We start from the raw sequence: 19,859 nt of genomic DNA on the forward strand, positions 1-19,859 counted from the left end.
GCCAACAGCAGCTTTAAGTCTCTGTGATGCTTTTAAAGTCCTAACTAGAGGGGCGCCTGGGTGGCGCAGTCGGTTAAGCGTCCGACTTCAGCCAGGTCACGATCTCGCGGTCCGTGAGTTCGAGCCCCGCGTCGGGCTCTGAGCTGATGGCTCAGAGCCTGGAGCCTGTTTCTGATTCTGTGTCTCCCTCTCTCTCTGCCCCTCCCCCGTTCATGCTCTGTCTCTCTCTGTCCCAAAAATAAATAAAAAACGTTGAAAAAAAAATTAAAAAATAAAGTCCTAACTAGATCTACCGTATACCTATGTTAGGTGCTGGGAGACAAAGATGTTGAGAAGGATGTATCCTGAAGACATGAGGACCCGCTGGAACACTCCTTACATGGATGGATGGGCCTCCAGTAGGGCAGCATGAGTCCATCGTGGCTAGGAGTTCCCCCATCCCAAGCCCCATCCAGAAGCCAAGGCCCGCTTAATGCCCAGACTCCTCCAAGGTAGCAGCCAGTAGCAGCCCCACAGTAATGAGGGGTCATGGGCTCCTGCTGCTGCTTTAATGCTGAACCCTTAGAATGGATTTATCAGCCCTGTTACTTCTTAGACCTTGGAGAAAGATGGGAGAAAGTCTTGCTGAAAGCACTAATTAGGACAATTGTATCAAAGCCCACAGGTGAGGGAGATCTTGGTTTGATCAGTCTTGGGACAAGGTTTGCCTATTTCCAAGGAGTGTGAAGCACTCTTGGCTCCCAGAGGAAGTATCAGCGACTTTGGGGAGAGATGGCTTTTTTTGGTTAGGCTTTCAGGACAAGAACTTGGTCTTAGGATGCTATGGAAGGAAGCTGGTGGTCTATGGGCAAGTAGGTTACTGGGCCGGGAGTGGGAGTGGAAGTGTAACAGGTCCTTCTGCTTCAACTTTCCCTCCTTGCCTGTGCCTCAGGCTGCCAATAACTGCCCCAGAACCACTGCAGTCCCTTCCCAAGAGGTCCCCTGCCCCAGCTTTGCCCTACCAAGGTTATTTTTTGGAAACACAAATGTGAACGAGATATTCCCCAGCTTAAAATCTTTAAAAAGCTCTATGTTGCCTTCCAGAGTCTTCTAGAATCTAAACAAATGCCAAACTCCTCACATGGCCTGACGGATCCATCACAACTTCACCTGCCTACCAAATCAAGCCTCCAAATTTCAGCATCCAGCTAAACTAGCTTGCTCTCTTTCTCAGCATGCAGTGGTCCATTTACAGGGAAACTCTCCCACCCCACCCCACTCAGGACTCTTATTCATTCTTCATTGTTCAGATTAAATACCACCTCCAAGAAGCTTTTCCTGACAGAACCCACCCCTACTTCAACATCCAGTTTGGTGTCTTCTTGTTAGTGCCCGCGTCATCTCTCACTTAGGCTGTGTTGCAACTGCTTGAGTATTTGTTCATTTCCTCTCTGACACTGAGCCTTGCTCCAGGGGCCCAGCCCAGGGCCTCACACGCAGTAGCTCCTTTGTAGTTGTTAGCTGCCTGAATGATGTCCCTAAAGAGTTGTCTCTGAGACTCTGTCTCCTTATGTGCAAAGAACACTTGTAAAGTTAAAAACAAAAATCTCTGCAAGCCTAAATTAGGAATATGAAAGTAGCTGAAACACAGCCTTACTACAGAGGTTCTGCCGGAATTAGAGAAGGCAGACCTAGAAATAAATACTAAATAGTAAATGGCCTGGTGGCAATGGCAAGAGTTTAATTGGTAGCCTGCAGGGAGGAGGGAAGCAAACACTATTCAGGGGAAGGCTAGTAGGTCTTCTGTGACCAGTGGGTCCCCATGACCATCTGAACTGAATCTTACAGTCTGGACTAAGTATGAGGCAATAATGGTGGCTGACCCAAGTGGTGCCCCATTGAGCATTGGAGAAGGCTGGGGCTTCCTTGGCCAGGTCTAGGACTTGCCTTATTTCCAATTCTTTTCTTTTTCAGCTCTAATGAGGTATAATTGACATTTGATAAAGGGCATATATTTGGACATACAATCCAATAAATTTTTACATACGTATATGCCCAAGAAATCAAGGTAATCACTCTTAAGAGTTTCCTTCTGTTAGTTTGTAACCCCTCACCCTACCCCACCCTCATCTCCAGGTAAACGGTGATCTGCTTTCTGTCCTATAGGGAAGTTTGCATTTTCTAGAGGTTTATAAAAATGGCATTTTACAGTATGCATTCTTGTATAGTCTGGGTTATTTTACTTAGCATCATTGTTTTGACATTCACCAGTGTTGTTGCTTGCATCAGTACTTACTGCTGTGTGCATTCCCTTGTGTGGATATGCCACACGTTCTTTAAATGTTTATTTTTGAGAGAGAGCGCACATGCGAGCGGGGCAGAGGCAGAGAGAGGGAGACAAAGAAGCCAAAGCAGGCTCTGCGCTGTGAGCGCAAAGCCTGATGTGAGGCTCCAACCCACGAACCGTTGAGATCATGACCTGAGCCAAAGTCAGACACTCAACCAACTGAGCCACCCGAACTCTCCAGACACACGTTTTTTTTTTTTTTTTTTTTTTTTCAGACACACATTTTTAATCCGTTCACCTGTTGGTGGGCATTTGAGCAGTTTCCAGTTTTTGGCTATTATGACTAACACTGCTACGAACATTCATGTACAAGTTTTGTGTGGACATGTATTTTCAGTTCTCTTGGGTATCTAATTAGGAATGGAGTTGCTGGGTCATATGGTAACTCTATGATTAACATTTTGAGGGCCTGCGAGACTTTTCCAAAGTGGATTTCCCATCAACAGTGTATGAGTTTCAGCGGCTTCTCATCTTCATCAGTAGTACTTGGTCTGTTCAGTCTTTATTTTAGCCATTCTTATAGCTATCAAGAGTTTGGATTTTGTCCTGTAGATGATAGAGAGCCAATTAACAATAGAAAGGTGAGGACTGATGCTTCCAGGAGTGCTGGCTGATTGGCAAATACTTAACCACCTGCTGCAGGAAAGAGTAGACTGAATCTGGGTCTACACAGTGACCACACTGGGGCACTGAGTGGTCATGGGTAAACCACTCGGTCAATAGTGACCACAATACACATTCAGCCTGCTAACGGGAAAGGGAGGGGGGAACTCCATCATTTGATTGCTCAGTTTTAGAAAGGGAAACTAGGACAGAAGGAGGGCATTAAGGGGGAGAAATGAAAGGAATTGTTTAAAAAGTTACAGCCCATAGAAAGCCTGGAGCCTATTTCTTTTTAAAAGTGCTTTATTGGAAGCCTGTGATAAATGCATGGCACAACTCCAAAAGAACAGCCACTTGAAAAATAAGCCCTGAATGGTTTACTGACATATCAAAGAGGCCATTGTGAGGAAAAGGGCATCTTTAAAAATAAATAAATATTAAATGGCAGAGGATACCCAAGCCGAGGGAATAAGGAGATCTTAAAACAGGGCGAAAAATTGTGAAAGCTCAGAATCAAATGGCATTAAACATTTTTGAGGAGTACCGGCAAAAAAATGTCCAAGTAAATAAGCTCTAGCTTATTTAAGTGCATGAAAAGCAGGAAGTCAGTTCGAGAATCTAGGGGCATCAGTTCATTAATGTGCAAAAAGTGTCCTAGGGGGATGAATAGTCAACTGACTTCTGTGACATCTTTGCCTCCATCACATAATTTCCCCTTCCATCAAAATTAACAGCAACAACTTTTTATTATGGAATATTCCAAACCTACATAAACATATGAGTATAATAAACCACCATATACCCACCACTGAGCTTCAACATTCTGCCTCCTGTGTTATATCCATCCCCACACCCAGGCCTTCTCAGCCGTAACACAGTTGTTTTTTTACAGTCAGGCTTATTGAGGTATCATTTACATGCAATAAAGTCCATCCTTTATACGGGTACAGTTCTGAGTTTTGATAAACAGGGATAGTTGTGTATCCTATACAGTCGTATTATCCTGTATCATCTGAGTGGCCACAGTACAATCACAAGGATCCTTATAAGGAAAGAGGGAGGCAGGAGAGTCAGAGATGCGATGACGGAAGTAGAGGGCAGAGAGAGAGGAGTGACCAGAAATGGTGGCCACGTGGCAAGGAGTCGAACCCCCGCAGGAAATAGTAGACTGAATTTAGCTCTGCACAGTGACCACACTGCTATAGCGAAGCAATGGAACGTTTCTATCACCTTAAAAAGATCCCCCATGCTGACCCGTTGTGGTCAACACCTTGGCAACTGCTGTTTTGGTCTCTATAATTTTGAGTTTTCTGGAATATTACATAAACAACTGCAACCATTTATCTAATGTCTTCTTTCTTTCGCTCAGTGTAATGTTTTGAGATTCACCCATGAGGTTGCATGTATCCATAGTTGATTCCTTTTTATTGTTGGGTACTATTCCATTGAGTGGATGTTCTACCCTTTGTGTAGTCATCTTGATTTTTTTTTTTTTTTTAAGTAAGCTTTATGTCCAACTTGGGCCTTGAACTCATCACCCTGAGATCAAGAGTTGCGTGCTCTACCGACTAGGCCAGCCAGGCCAAGCACCCAGTCATGGTGAGTTTTTTGTTTTGTTTTTTTTTTAAATGCAGACATTTGTGGGTAAAAATTGAAATAAACCAATCTTAACTCCATCCTTTTGACGAATAGCTGTAACCATGTAACTCACACCCCTGAGAAAGAGAAAACCAGCCCCTGACATCCAGGAACTGGCCTCACCCTTACAGCTGGGTCTTGGTATGTTTAAAGTTGGCCTGGCATTCATAGTGAGGTCATGTCATTCTCTTGGACATCAATAGCATCATCAAACAACAACATCAGACAAGGTCGCTTTGTGACTCTGATAAAGTAGACAAAAAATCAAGACTATTTTATAATCTTATCTAAAGACAGACAAAAACAAGTTCACTGTGAAAACCACTGAAATGCCAAAGATCCTCTATCCCAGCTAACAGGAGTGACTACTGCTTCTCTACCAGTTATCACATTAGCTGTGTTCATTCCAGCCTCCTTCTAGGTAAGGTTTTTGAAGATACCCAGTCACAGAATCATCCTGCTTCCTGAAAGCATCTGGTCCAGAGCAAAGCCCTACTTCCTTAAAACCTCCCCCAAAATCACCCAGCACAAACCCAAATCCTACAATACATCCTTTTTTAAAAAATAAAAAAAAATATTTATTATTTATTTTTGAGAGACAGAGAGCACAAGTGGGGAAGGAGCAGGGAGAGAGGGAGACACAGAATCTGAAGCAGGCTCCAGGCTCCAAACTGTCAGCACAGAACCCGACATGGGCTCCAACTCATGAACCGTGAGATGATGACCTGAGCCGAAGTCAGATGCTTAATGGACTGAGCCATCCCAGGCACCCCTGTAATAAGTCATTCTTAATATCTTCTTCCAGAGACACCCCATGGTTTTCAATGGTATGTATTTCTCCATCATTGCAACAAGTAAAAAACCCAACCTTGTTCAACTACAAGTGTGTTCTTGGTCTTTGGCTGGAGGGCACTGACACCCCTGTCAGATCCAGAACATTTCACTGTCCCATGGACACATGTGTTGTTTGGTTGTTATGCATAAAGCTGCTGTGAACATTTTGTAAAGTTTTTTTATGAACATGTTTTCATTCTTGCTAGGTGTATTAGTTTCTTAATTTGCTGCTGAACAAATGATCACAAACTTAGTGGCCACAAATCAATATAAAATTGTCTTGCAGTTCCAGTGGTCAGAAGTCCAAAATGGGTCAGCAGAACTGCGTTTTCTCTGGCAGCTTTAAGGAGAATCTGTTCTCTTGCCTCATCAGCTTCTAGAAGCCACCTGCATACTGTGGCCCCTTCCTCTATCTTAAAGCCAGTTGAGTAGCCTCTTTAAATCTCTCTCTATGCTCTCTACTCTCATCACCACATCTCTGACTCTGAATCTCCTGTCTCCCTCTTTCCCCTGTAAGGACCTGCATTGGGCCCACCCAGATAATACACGATAATATGCCCAACTTGACATCCTTAACTTAACCTCTGCAAAATCTCTATTCCTGTGTAAGGCAATGTATTCACAGGTTCTGGGGATTAGGATGTGGACCTCTTCGGGGGGCCGTGATTCTGCCTACCACACTGGGTAAATACACCCAGGAGTGGAATTGCCTTGTTACTAGGTAGATATATATTTAGCTTTATGAGACACTGCCAAACAGCCCTCCAAAGTGTTTGTACTATTTTGTATTCTCACTAGCAATGTAGGAGAGTTCCCATTAACTCAACATTTGATGCTGCCTGTCTTTTTAATTTTAGCCACTCTAATAGAGGTGTATAAAGTGAGAAATTATAAAGAATTTGCATGATTATGCAAATTCAAAATAGATGTAGTGGCTTCTCATGGTAGTTTTAATTTGCACTTTGCTGATTACCAATTATGTTGGCCACTTTTTCTGGGGCTTGTTGGCCATTTATATATATTTTTTTGTATCTATTCCACTATTTTGCCCATTTTTATTTTTTTTAATTTTTTTTTTATGTTTGTTTATTTTTGATAGAGACAGAGTACAAGGGGGGGAGGGACAGAGAGAGAAGGAGACATAGAATCCGAAGCAGGCTCCAGGCTCCGAGCTGTCAGCACAGAGCCCGACGTAGGGCCCGAACCCACAAACCTCGAGATCGTGACCTGAGCTGAAGTCGGATGCTCAACCGACTGAGCCAGCCAGGCGCCCCATGGCTATCCATTTTCTGATGAACAGAATTTTAAAATTTTGATGAAGTCTAATTTATCATATTTTTCTTTTATTGTCATTGCTTTCTGGGTCCTACTCAGAAATCTTTGCTTAACCTCAGGCCCTGAAAATATTCTCTATGATTTCTTCTAAAAGTTTTATGGTTTTAAATTTTACTTTAGGTTTATAGGTTTATGATCCATCTTGAATTAGTTATTGTGTATAGTGTCAGGTAGGAATCAAGGCTCTTTATTTTTTTATGCAAATATCCAGTTGTTCCAGCACTGTTAGTTGAAATTTTTTCCTTTTCATTGAAGTCAGTTGATTGTATAAGGGTGGATCGATTTCTGGACTCTATTCTGTATAATTTCATGTTTTTCCTAAGACTAAAATCACAGCCTTGACTACTGTTGGCTTTAGACTGTTAGTCAGATAAGTCCCCCAGCATTTTTCTTTTTCAAGATTGTATTGGCTACTGACGTTTTACATTTATATGTAAATTTTAGAATCAGTTTGTCAATTTCTAAAAAAAAAAAAAAACAAACCAATTAGCTCTCCATGATTTTGATTGGGATTGCTTTGAATACATAGATCAGGTTGGGGAGAGGTGACTCCTTAACCATGTCAATCAAGTCTCTCAATCCACTCGCGTGACATCTCTCTCCATTTATTTAGATCTTCTTCACTCTCTACAAAATTTTGTAATTTGTAGTGCAAGGTCTTTTGTTAAATTTATTCCCATTTTTGTGATATTTTAATATTTTTTAAATTTGAGAGAGAGAGAGAATGTGGAACTCGACGTGGGGCTTCATCCCATGACCCTGGGATCATAACCTGAGCCATAATCAAGAATCTGGTGCTCAACCAACTGAGCCACCCAAGCACCTCTTTATATAGATTTTATATAAGTGGAATTATGTAATATATATTTTTTATTTTTTAAGGTTTGTTTATTTTGAGAGAGAAAGAGCATGAACAGGGGAGGGGCAGAGAGAGAGGGAGAGAAAGGATCCCAAAAAGTCTCCATGTGGCCAGAGCAGAGCTCAACACAAGGCTCGAACCCATGAAAATGAGATCATGACCTGAGCTGAAATCAACAGTTGGATGCTTAACCGACGGAGCCACCCAGGCGCCCCTAGTCTAGTTACCATATGTCACCATACAAAATTGTTACAATATGATTGACTGTATTTCTTATGCTGTACCTTACATCCCCATGACTCATTTTAAAATTGGAAGTCTGGGGGTGCTTGGCTGGCTCAGTCAGTAGAGCGTGCAACTCTTGTTCTCAGGGTTGTAAATTCAAGCCCCACGTTGGATGTAGAGATTACTTAAAAATAAAACCCTAAAAAAAATAACTATTATAAAATTAAATTAAAAAAAATAAAATTGGAAGTCTGTACCTCTTAATTCCCTTTAGCTATTTCTGCCCATTTCCCTCTATCTTCTCCTCTAGGATCCCTATAATGCCGATATCAGCGCACTTGATGTTTGTTGTCCCAGAGGTCCCTTACAATAAATATCCTCATGTTTTAAAATTCTTTTTTCTTGGGGCATCTGGGTGGTTCAGTCGGTTAAGTGTACAACTTCGGCTCAGGTCATGATCTCACAGTTCATGACTTCAAGCCCCACATCAGGTTACCTGCTGTCAGTGCAGAGCCTGCTTTGGATCCTCCGTCTCCCTCTCTCTACGCTCCTCCCCTTGCTTGCATTCTCTCTCTCTCAAAAATAAACATTTAAAACAGTAAAGTAGAATTCTTGCTTCCTTTCGCTCTTCAGCTTGGGTGATTACTGCTACCCTGTCTCCAGATCCATTCTTCTGCACCCTCTAATCTTCTGTTGATTCCCTCCAGTATCTTTTTCTTTTTATAACTTTTTTTTAAGTTTATTTATTTTGAGACAGAGAGAAAGAGAGAGATTGAGGGAGGGGCAGAGAGGGAGAGAGAGAATCCCAAGGAGGTTCTACACTGTCAGCACAGAGTCTGATGCAGGGCACGAACCCATGAACCACGAGACCATGACCCAAGCCAAAATCAAGAGTCGAATACCCAACCAACTGAGCCACCCAGGTGCCCCGCCCCAGTGTATATTTCAGTTCAGTTATTGTATGCTTCAGCTCTGAATGATTCTTTTTTATATTTTCTTTTTTTTCCTTATTTATTTATTTAAATTATTTTTTTAGTTTACATCCAAGTTAGCATATAATGCAATAATGATTTCAGGACTAGATTCCAGTGATTCATCCCCTATGTATAACACTCAGTACTCATCCCAAGTGTCCTGCTTAATGCCCCTTACCCATTTAGCCCATTCCACCACCCACAACCCTCCAGTAACCCTTAGTTTATTCTCTGTATTTAAGAGTCTCTTGTGCTTTGTCCCCCTCCCTGTTTCTATATTTTTTTTTGCTTCCCTTCCCTTATGTTCATTTGTTTTGTATCTTAAATTCCACACATGAGTGGAGTCATATGATGTTTGTCTTTCTCTGACTGACTAGTTTTTTTATATTTTCTGTCTCTTCGTTGAAGTTCTCACTGTTCATCTACTTCTCTCCTGAGTTTGGCAAGCATTTATGACCATTAGTTTGAACTCTATCAGGTAGATTGTTCATCTTTTCATTTAGTTCTTTTTCTGAAGTTTTGTCTTGTTCTTTTGTTTGGAGCATAGTCCTCTGTCTCTCCATTTTGCATGACTCTCTGTGTTTGTGTCTATGTATTAGGCCAATCAGCTATGTCTCTTGGTCTTGAAGGAGTGGCCTTATGTAGAAGGCATCCTGTGGGGCTCAGAAGTGCAGTCCGTCCTGGTCACCAGAACCAGGTGCTCTGGCTCATGAGGCTGGCCCCCCATGGGCTGGCTGTGATGCCTGGATGCTGGTGCTGGAGTGAGCTGGTGGGTGGGGCTGGCCCCCTACTTCCCACGGAAGCCAGTCCCACCTGAGGCTGTGGAATACCTAGCAGGGTGAGAGGTACTAGCAAGGTAGATAGAGAAATTGTGCCTACCAGTGCCAATCCAGCTAGGTAGAAAGAGAGTAAGAAAAATGGTGCCTGCCAGTGCTTCCATTCCCAAAGAAAGTTCCTACTGATCCTTGCCCCTCTGGCGCATGCCCTAAAATTAGTCAATAAGTTTCCTTCTCATATGGCCGAGGCACTTTTCAAACTGCTGGGTTCACAATGATTAAGTTTGTGCAAGTGCCCTTTAAGGGCAGAGTCTTGGTTTCCTAAGGCCCCCTGCTCTTCCAGAATGAAGTCCTGCTGATTTCCTGAGCCAGATATTATGTGGGCTCTTTCTGGTGCAGGTCTCCAGGGCAGTGCTGCCTCACGTGGGGCTTGAACTCCTTGCTCCTCAGGGAGGACCTCTGCGTTGGTGATATCCCTCCTGTTTGTGGGTCCCTGTGCCCAGGCTGTGGGTCCTGACTAGACCACATCTCTGCCCCTCCTGCCTTTTGATGTGGCTTTTTCTTTATATCCCTAGCTGTGGAAGAGCTGTTCTGCTAGTCTACAGGTCATTCTCAGAAAGAGTTGCTCTACATGTAGCTGTAGCTTTGGTCCTGTCTGTGGGAGGACATGAGCACAGTACTCCATTATCCTGTTCCTCCTCCTCCCTAGCTCATTTTATTTTATTATTGAGTGGTATTCCATTGAATGAATATGCCGCTATTTATTCACTCTCCTAGTGATGTATGTTTGGGCTACTTCCATTTTGAGGCTATTAAGAATAGGACTGCCACAAACATTCCTGTACAAATTTGTGTGTGTGTGTGTGTGTGTGTAAATTTGTTTTCACTTCTGTTGGATAAAATATCTAGGATTAGGCATGTTTTTAACTTAATAAGAATGTTCTAAATACTTCCTCAGTTTCATTGTACAACCACTATACAACAATTGTTTGAGAGTCTCAGTCATTCCATATCCTAGCTAGTCAATATTTGCTGTTATGAGTCGTCTTTATTTTACCTATTTGAGTGTGAACTTGTATCTCATTGTAGTTTTGTTGATGGTTACCTGATAACTAATGGTCTTAAGCACTTTTTTTATGTGCTTGCTGGACATTTTTATGTCTTATTTTGGGAAGCATCTGTTTAATTGTATTTTCCATTTAAGTTTATTTATTTACTTAGAGAGAGAGAGAGAGAGAGAGAGAGAGCGAGCGAGCTGGGGAGGGGCAGAGAGAGAGGGAGAGAGTCCCAGGCAGGGTCCACACTGTTTGTGCAGAGCCTGACTCGGGGCTCGAACTCACGAACCATGAGATCATGACCTGAGCTGAAGTCAGACACTTAACCAGCTGATACATCCAGGTGCCCCAATTTGCATAAATTTAAAAACATATTTTGGATACCAATCATCTGTCACACATATATGTATTACAAATGTGTTTTCCAGGCTGGTCCGTTCGTTTTCTTTTTTTCAAAGTTTATTTATTTTTGGGACAGAGAGAGACAGAGCATGAACGGGGGAGGGGCAGAGAGAGAGGGAGACACAGAATCGGAAACAGGCTCCAGGCTCTGAGCCATCAGCCCAGAGCCCGACGCGGGGCTCGAACTCCCGGACCGCGAGATCGTGACCTGGCTGAAGTCGGACGCTTAACCGACTGCGCCACCCAGGCGCCCCCCGTTCGTTTTCTTAATGGTGTCTTTTGGTGAGCAGGCTATAACTAATTAATCAAGTTTTTCCTTTTATGGATTGTGCTTTTTGTGGCCTCTAAGATATTTTTGCCTGCTTTGAGGTCATGAAAATATTCTCCTATACTTTCTTCTAGAAGTATTGAGAGTCTTGGTTTTATGTTTAGGTCTATGACCTCAAATAAATTTTTGTGTATGGAGTGGCATAGAGGTCGAGGTCCATTTTTAACCAACATTTTATGAAAATCTAGCCACATACTGTAAAATCCATTATTGAATATTTATATTCCCACTACCTACATTCTACCATTAACATTTTACTATGTTTTCTCACTTATTGCTATCCTTCCATCTGTTCATCCATATATCCATCCATTAATACATCTTCTTTTTCTTTCTTTCTTTTTCTTTTTTTTTTAAGTAGGCTCCATGCCCAGTGTGGATCTCAGTGTGGGGCCTGAACTCATGACCCTGAGATTAAGACCTGAGCTGAGATCAAGAGTCACTTAACTCACATCAAGAGTCAACTTAGCCAACTGAGCCACCCAGGTGCCCTGTTTACATCTTATTTTTAAAATTCATTTCCAAATAAACTGCAGATAGTAGTACTTTGTCCCCACATCGCCTGTGTGGCTCAGTCAGTTAAGCATCTGACTTCAGCTCAGGTCATAATTTCACGGTTTATGGGTTTGAGCCCCACATCCGGCTCTGTGCTGACAGCTTAGAGCCTGGAGCTTGCTCCAGATTCTGTGTCTCCCTCTCTCTCTCTCTGTCCTTCCCTCGCTTGTGCTCTGTCTCTCTCTCAAAAGTAAATAAACATTAAAAAAAAAGTGCTATATCTCCTAAATGTTTCAGCATGGATATTATTAGTTATAGCTCAATACTATTTCCACAGGTGAAAAACACAAATCCTAAGAATATGTTCACTGGGTTGTGAAAACAGGACTTATGTAACCCAGACCTCTAAGAAATAGAATTTTACCATCATTCTAGAAAGTTCCCTCATTCTTCTTCCCAGTTAATCCCCATCATCCATACCCACAAAGCAACCATTGTTCTCTTTTGTTTGTTTTTTTTTCCTCACCTTAGATTAGTCCTCCCCGTTCTAGGACTTCCTATAATGGAATTATACAGTATGACTCTTTTGTATGAGGCTTATTTTTACTGTTTCTGAGATTCGTCAATGTTGATGTATCTATCAATAATGCATTCCTGTTTGTGGATGAATAATATTCTATCGTATAGTTACACCTTGATTTGTTTACCCACCCTTCTATTGATGGTTGCCAACATCCTTCTGGGATGTCGCTAACTTTTTTTTATATAGATTTTTTTTAACGTTTATTTATTATTATTGAGAGAGAGAGACAGAGCATGAACATGGGAGGGGCAGAGAGAGGAGGAGACACAGAAATCTGAAGCAGGCTCCAGGCTCTGAGCTGTCAGCACAGAGCCTGATGCAGGGCTCAAACTCACAAACCGCAAGAAGTCGGGGCTTGAACTCACAAGCTGAAGGTGGATGCTTAACCGACTGAGCCACCCAGGTGCCCCTGGCTTTATGGACATTCTTATACAAATTTTCGGTGACTATATATTTTCAATTCCCTTGGGTAAATACCTAGAAGTGGAATTGTTGGGTCATGTGGTAGGTATATTTCTCACTTTTTGAGAAATTGTCATGCAGTTTTCACAAGTGGTTGTACCATTTTACATTTCCACCAACCATGGATAAGAGTTGCAGTTGCTCTACATTCTCCCAACAACATATGTTGTCAGTCTTTTTCATTTAACTATTTCAAAATTTAGCCATGCTGGTATATTTCATGTGGTTTTCCTTTGCACTTCCCTGACAACTAATGATGTTGAACACTTAAAAGAATTTTTTTTTAAATGTTTATTTTTTGCGGGGGGAGGAGCAGAAGAGAGGGAGACACAGAATCTGAAGCAGGCTACAGGCTCTGAGCTCTCAGCAAAGCCTGATGCTGTGCTCGAACTCATGAAACCCGAGATCATGACCTGAGCTGAGGTCAGACGCTTAACTGAACCACTCAGGTGCCCCTGAATACTTTTTTAAGGTGCTTATTGGCCATTCCTTACATCTTTTTTTAAATGAAATATCTGTTAAACCTTTTGCCCAATTAAAAAAAATTAAACTTTAAAAGCTTTTAAAATGATACTTCCCACAAAGCTGGAAAAAAATAAAATTGAACATTCAAGAAATTAATCTTTTGGGGCACCTGGGTGGCTCAGTCACTGGAGCGTCCGACTCTTGATTTCGTCTCAGGTCATGATCTCACAGTTCATGAAATGGAGCCCTGCATAGGGCTCTGTGCTGGCAGTGTAGAGCCTGCTTGGTATTCTCTCTCCCTTTGCTCTCTGTCCCTCCCTCTCTCTCTATCTCAAAAATAAACAAATAAACATTAAAAAAAAACAACCTGTACATAAATGTTTATAGAAATGTACTAGAAATGTTCATTTCCAGTAGCCCCAAACTGGTAACAGTCTAGATGTCCTTCAATGAATGACAGGTTAGATAAATTCTGGTGTATCCATACCATGGAATGTTAGTTACTAAGCAATAAAGAGGAATAAACTATTGAAATAGGAAACAATATGGATGATCTCCAGAGAATTATGTTGAGTGAAAAAAGCCAATCCCAAAAGGTTACATATCGTATGATTCCCTGTATATAACATTTATGAAATAACAAAATTGTAGAAATGGAGTATGTACCAATGGTTGCCAGGGGTTAAGAAGGATATTGGGTTGGAGGGAAGTAGGTGTGACTATAAAGAGCAAGAGAGAGATCCTTATGGTGATAGAAATACTCTATATCTTTTTTTTTTTTTTAATTTTTTTTTTCAATGTTTATTTATTTTTTTTGGGGGGGACAGAGAGAGACAGAGCATGAACGGGGGAGGGGCAGAGAGAGAGGGAGACACAGAATCGGAAACAGGCTCCAGGCTCTGAGCCATCAGCCCAGAGCCCGACGCGGGGCTCGAACTCACGGACCGCGAGATCGTGACCTGGCTGAAGTCGGACGCTTAACCGACTGCGCCACCCAGGCGCCCCTACTCTATATCTTAACTGTATCAATATCAATATCCTGGTGGTGATAGTGTTTTGCAATATTTTATTTTTAAGATATGGTTTTGCAGGGCGTCCGTGTGTCTCAGTCAGTTAAGTGACTGACTCTTGATTTTGGATCAGGTCATGATCCCAGGGTGGTGGGATCAAGCCTCAAGCCCCATGTCGGGCTCTGTGCTGAGCATAGAGCCTGCATGAGATATTCTCTCTCTCTCTCTCTCTCTCTCTCTCTCTCAAAAAAAAAAAAAAGATATAGTTTTGCAAGATGTTGATGTTACCATTAGGAGAAATTGGATAAAAGTAGTCTCTCTGTACTATTTTTTTCTTTACAACATATACATTTACAAATATCTCAAAATTAAAAGATTAATTTTTTAATGTTTATTTTTTGAGAGAGAGAGAGAGAGAGAATATGCATGTGCCGATCAGCACAGAGCCCAGTGCAGGGCTGGATCCCATGACCCTGGGATCATGACCTGAGCCAAAATCAAGAGTCAGACTTAATGGACTTAGCCCCCCAGGTGCCCCTATGTACAGGTTTTTGAATAAACATAAATCTGCATTTCTCTGAAATAAATGCCCAGGAGTTACAATTGCTGGTTTGGATATGGTTGTTGCATGTTTAATTTTTTAAGAAACTGTCCATCTGTTTTCCAGAGAATATGGTAAAATGTACCAAATTACATCCCTACCAGCAACATATGAGTGATTCAGTTTCTCTGCGTCTTTGCCAGCATTTAATATTAATCCTATTTTTAATTTTAGCCATTCTCTTGGTGAGGAGTGAGATTTCATTTGGTTTTAGTATGCATTTCCCTAATGGATAGTGGTGCTGAATGTCTTGTCATGTGTTTATTTACCATTTGTATACCCCTTTGGTGAAATGTCTGTTCATGTCTTTTGCCCATTTTCTAATTAAATTGTATGGGTTTTGAAAAAAAAAATTAATGTTTATTTTTGAGAGGGAGAGAAAGCATGAGTAGGGGAGAGGCAGAGAGAGAAGGGGACAGAAGATACAAAGTGGGCTCCCCAATGACAGGAGAAAACCCTATGTGAGGCTGAAACTCACGAAAAGTAAGATCGTGACCTGAGCTGAAGACAGATGCTCAACTGACTGAGCCACCCAGGCACCCCAAATTGTGTGTGTGTGGGGGGGTGTTAGGTTTTTTTAATGTTTTTTATTTATTTTTGAGAGAGAGAGACAGAGCATGAGCTGGGAGAGAGACAGAGCATGAGAGAGAGAGAGGGAGACATACAATGTGAAGCAGGCTCCAGACTCTGAGTTGTCAGCACAGAGCCCAGTGTGAGGCTTGAACTCACGAACTGTGAGATCATGACCCGAGCTGAAGTCGGATGCCTAACCAACTCAGTCATCCAGGTGCCCCATTGTGTGTTTTTTTAATCACTATGTTTTGAGAACTCTTTATTGTAGATACTAGTCCTCTGTCATACATGTGATATGCAAACATTTTCTTCCAGTCTGTAGCTTGTCTTTTCATACTCTTAACAGGGTCTTTCACAGAGCAAAATACTTAAATTTTAACGAAGTCTGATTTACCATTTTAAAAAAAATTAAAAAAAAAATTTTTTTTTAACGCTTATTTATTTTTGAGACAGAGAGAGACAGAGCATGAACAGGGGAGGAGCAGAGAGAGAGGGAGACACAGAATCTGAAACAGGCTCCAGGATCTGAGCTGTCAGCACAGAACCCGACGCGGGGCTCAAACTCACGGACCGTGAGATCATGACCTGAGCCGAAGTCAGACGCTTAACCGACCAAGCCACCCAGGCGCCCCACCATTTTTAAAAATTTTATAGATCATATTTTTCTTGTCAAATCTAAGACGTCTGCCTAGCACTAGATCTGAAGATTTTGCCATATGTTTTTTTCCTGTAAGTTTTATAGTTTTTTATATCTTACATTTTTTTTAAGTAGCCTCTATGCCCATGGGATCAACAGTCAGATGCTCTACTGACTGAGCCAGCCAGGTGCCCCTATGTCTTACATTTGAATCCATGATCTACTTTGAATTAATTTTAAAAAATATTTAAACATGTTTATTTATTTTTGAGAGAGAGAGAGAGTCAGAGTGCAAGCAAGGGATGGCAGAGAGACAGGGAGACACAGAATCTGAAGCAAGCTCCATGTTCTGAGCTGTCAGCACAGAGCCTGATGCGGGGCTCATGACCTGAGATCATGACCTGAGCTGAAGTCTGACACTTAACCAACTGAGCCAACCAGGCGCCCCGACTTTGAATTAATTTTTGTATGAAATTTAGGTTGAGTTTCTTTTTTATTTGTTATGGATTATTCTAGCATCATTTGTTGGAAAATCTATATTTTTTCCCAGTTTTAAATTAGGTTATGTGTCTTTATTATTACTGAGTTGTAGTAGTTACTAATATATCCTGGATACTATCCTTTTGTCAGATATGTTTTATAAATATTTTCTTCACATTGATGACTTATCTATTAATTGTCTTAATGATGTCTTTTGATGAGTAGAAATTTTTAGTTTTGATGAAGTCTAACTTATCAATTTCCTTTCATGGTTATTACTTTTTTTTAAGTTTACCTTTTGAGTAATGAAGATATTTTATGTTTTGCACAAAAGTCTTTATGGGTTTTGCTTTTATGTTAATGTCTACAATCCGTCTTGAATTAATCTTTGCATATGGTGTGAGGTAAGAGTTACAGTTCATTTTTTTCACATGAATATCCATTTATTCCAGCACCACTTGTTAAAACGTCTGTCCTTTCTCCACTGAAGTGCTCAGGTGTCTTTGCTGAAAATCAAATAATCCTATAAGTGCGGGTTTATTTTTGGGTTCTCTGTTTTCTTCCATTTATTTATTAGTGTGTCTTTACACTGTTATTCCACAATCCTGATTACTGTCATTTTACAGTAAGTATTAAAATTTGGTAATATCAATGCTGTTTCTGTTCTTTTTTGAGATTTTTTTTGGCTATTCTACATGCTTTTTGTTTCCATGTATATTTTAGAATTACTATACCTACTTTTTCCAAATAATCTGATAATTTTTTTTAAAATAGAAATTGCACTGAATATATATATCAACTTAGGGAGAATGGATTCTTTTCAATATTAAGTTTCCTAATCCATAAACATGATACATCCCCTTCATTCATTTAGGTCTTCTTTAATTTCTCTCAGCAATATTTGTAGTTTTCAGTATACAGGACTTACATGATTTTTGTTAGGTTTATTTTTAGATATTTGACTTAAAATTTTTTTTTAATGTTTATTTATTTTGAGAGAGAGAGAGAGAGAGAGATAGCATGGGCAGGAGAGGGGCAGAGAGAGGGAGACACAGAATATGAAGAAGGCTCCAGGCTCTGAGCAGTCGCACAGAGCCTCATGTGGGACTTCAACTCCCAAATGTGGGATCATGAGCTGAGCCAAAATCAGCTGCTTAAATGACTGAGCCACCCAGGTGCCCCTAGATATTTGACATTTTTGATGCTATTGTAAATGATATTTTGTTTAAATTTCATTTTCCAATTGTTTGTTGCTTGTTATACAATAAACCGACTTTTTATGTATTGATCTTGATTCCTTTCGTTTTGCTAATTTCACTTATTAGTGCTAGTATTTTGGGTGTAGCCTTGTTTTTAGATTTTCTTACATATACACTCATGTTGTCTATGAATAGTGATGGTTTTATTTCCTTCCCAATCTTATGCCTTATATTTATTTTTCATTTTTTATTTCACTAAGTTCTCTAATATAATATTTACTAGTAGTGGTGGGAAGGTATTCTTGCCCTGTTTCTTATCTTAGCGGGGAAGGATTTATCTTACCTTTTACCTTTAAGTATAGTGTTATTGTTGAGAGATATCCTTTAACAGGTTGAGAAGTTTCACTTTTTTAAAAAAAAATTATTTTTATTTTTTTTATTTTATATTTATTTTTTTAAGATTTTATTTTTAAGTAATCTCTACACGCAACATGGGGCTTCAACTTAGAACCCTGGGATCAAGAATCACACGCTCCACCAACTGAACCAGCGGGGCAACCCCCCCCCCCAAGTTCACTTTTATTCCTAGTTTGCTAACCATTTTTATTATGAAATAATTTTATTAAACATTTTTTTTTTAATTTTTTTTTTCAACGTTTATTTATTTTTGGGACAGAGAGAGACAGAGCATGAACGGGGGAGGGGCAGAGAGAGAGGGAGACACAGAATCGGAAGCAGGCTCCAGGCTCCGAGCCATCAGCCCAGAGCCTGACGCGGGGCTCGAACTCACGGACCGCGAGATCGTGACCTGGCTGAAGTCGGACACTTAACCGACTGCGCCACCCAGGCGCCCCTAAACATTTTTTATAAAATACTTTTCCTGGATCAAGATGATCATATAGTTATTCTCTTTTAGTCTGTTTATGAGGTTTATGTCATTGTTTGATCTTTGTAAAGTTAAGCTAACCTTGCATTCTTGTATTTCCCTGTATATGTAGGTGGATTCTTTTTTTTTTTTTTTTTTTAAGTTTATTTTGAGAGAGATCAAAGCACGAGTAGGAGTGGGGCAGAAAGAGAGGAGAGATAGAGAATCCCAAGCAGGCTCCACACTGCTAGTGCAGAACCCCATACAGGGCTCAAATCCACAAAGCCCGGAGATCATGACCTGAGGCAAAACCACCCAGGCGCCCATAGGTAGATTGTATTTACTGATATTTTTGTTCAGGATTGGTTTTTTTTTTTTTTTTTTTGTATGCATATTCGTAAGGAATATAGGTCTGTAACTCTTATCTTGTAATGTCTTTATCAGATTTTGGAATCAGGGTTATCTTTGCCTTATAAGACAAATTGGGAAGTACTCTTACGTCTTCTATTTTCTGAATGTGTAGGATTAGTATTACTTCTTTGGATATTTGATAGATTTCACCAAAATACCACCTGACACTGGAGTTTTCTTTGTAGGGAGACTTTTTTTTTTATTTTTTTATTTTTTTATTTTTTTATTTTTATTTTATTTTTTTTTTTTTTTAATGTTTATTTATTTTTGGGACAGAGAGAGACACAGCATGAACGGGGGAGGGGCAGAGAGAGAGGGAGACACAGAATCGGAAACAGGCTCCAGGCTCTGAGCCATCAGCCCAGAGCCCGACGCGGGGCTCGAACTCACGGACCGCGAGATCGTGACCTGGCTGAAGTCGGACGCCCAACCGACTGCGCCACCCAGGCGCCCCGAGACTTTTTTTTTTAAATAGACTTTTTGTTTTAGAATAGTTTTACATCTACAGAAAAGTTGTGAAGGTAACTGAGTTCCTAACCCCACCCAGATCCTATTGCTGACATCTTACATTAATATGGTAATGTTTGTCACCAATGTCAATCTTTGTCACCAATGTCAATACATTTTTATTAACTAAAGTGTGAGAAGGCTTTCAACAAATTCAATTTGTTACATAGATAAGGATGTTCAAATTTTTTATTTTGTTATTTTTGGTAAATTGTT

Source organism: Lynx rufus, unplaced genomic scaffold (genome assembly GCF_022079265.1).
Source record: "Lynx rufus isolate CCGP_SWC_20201006 ecotype Redwood Valley unplaced genomic scaffold, mLynRuf1.p SCAF_6, whole genome shotgun sequence".
NCBI lineage: Eukaryota > Metazoa > Chordata > Mammalia > Carnivora > Felidae > Lynx > Lynx rufus.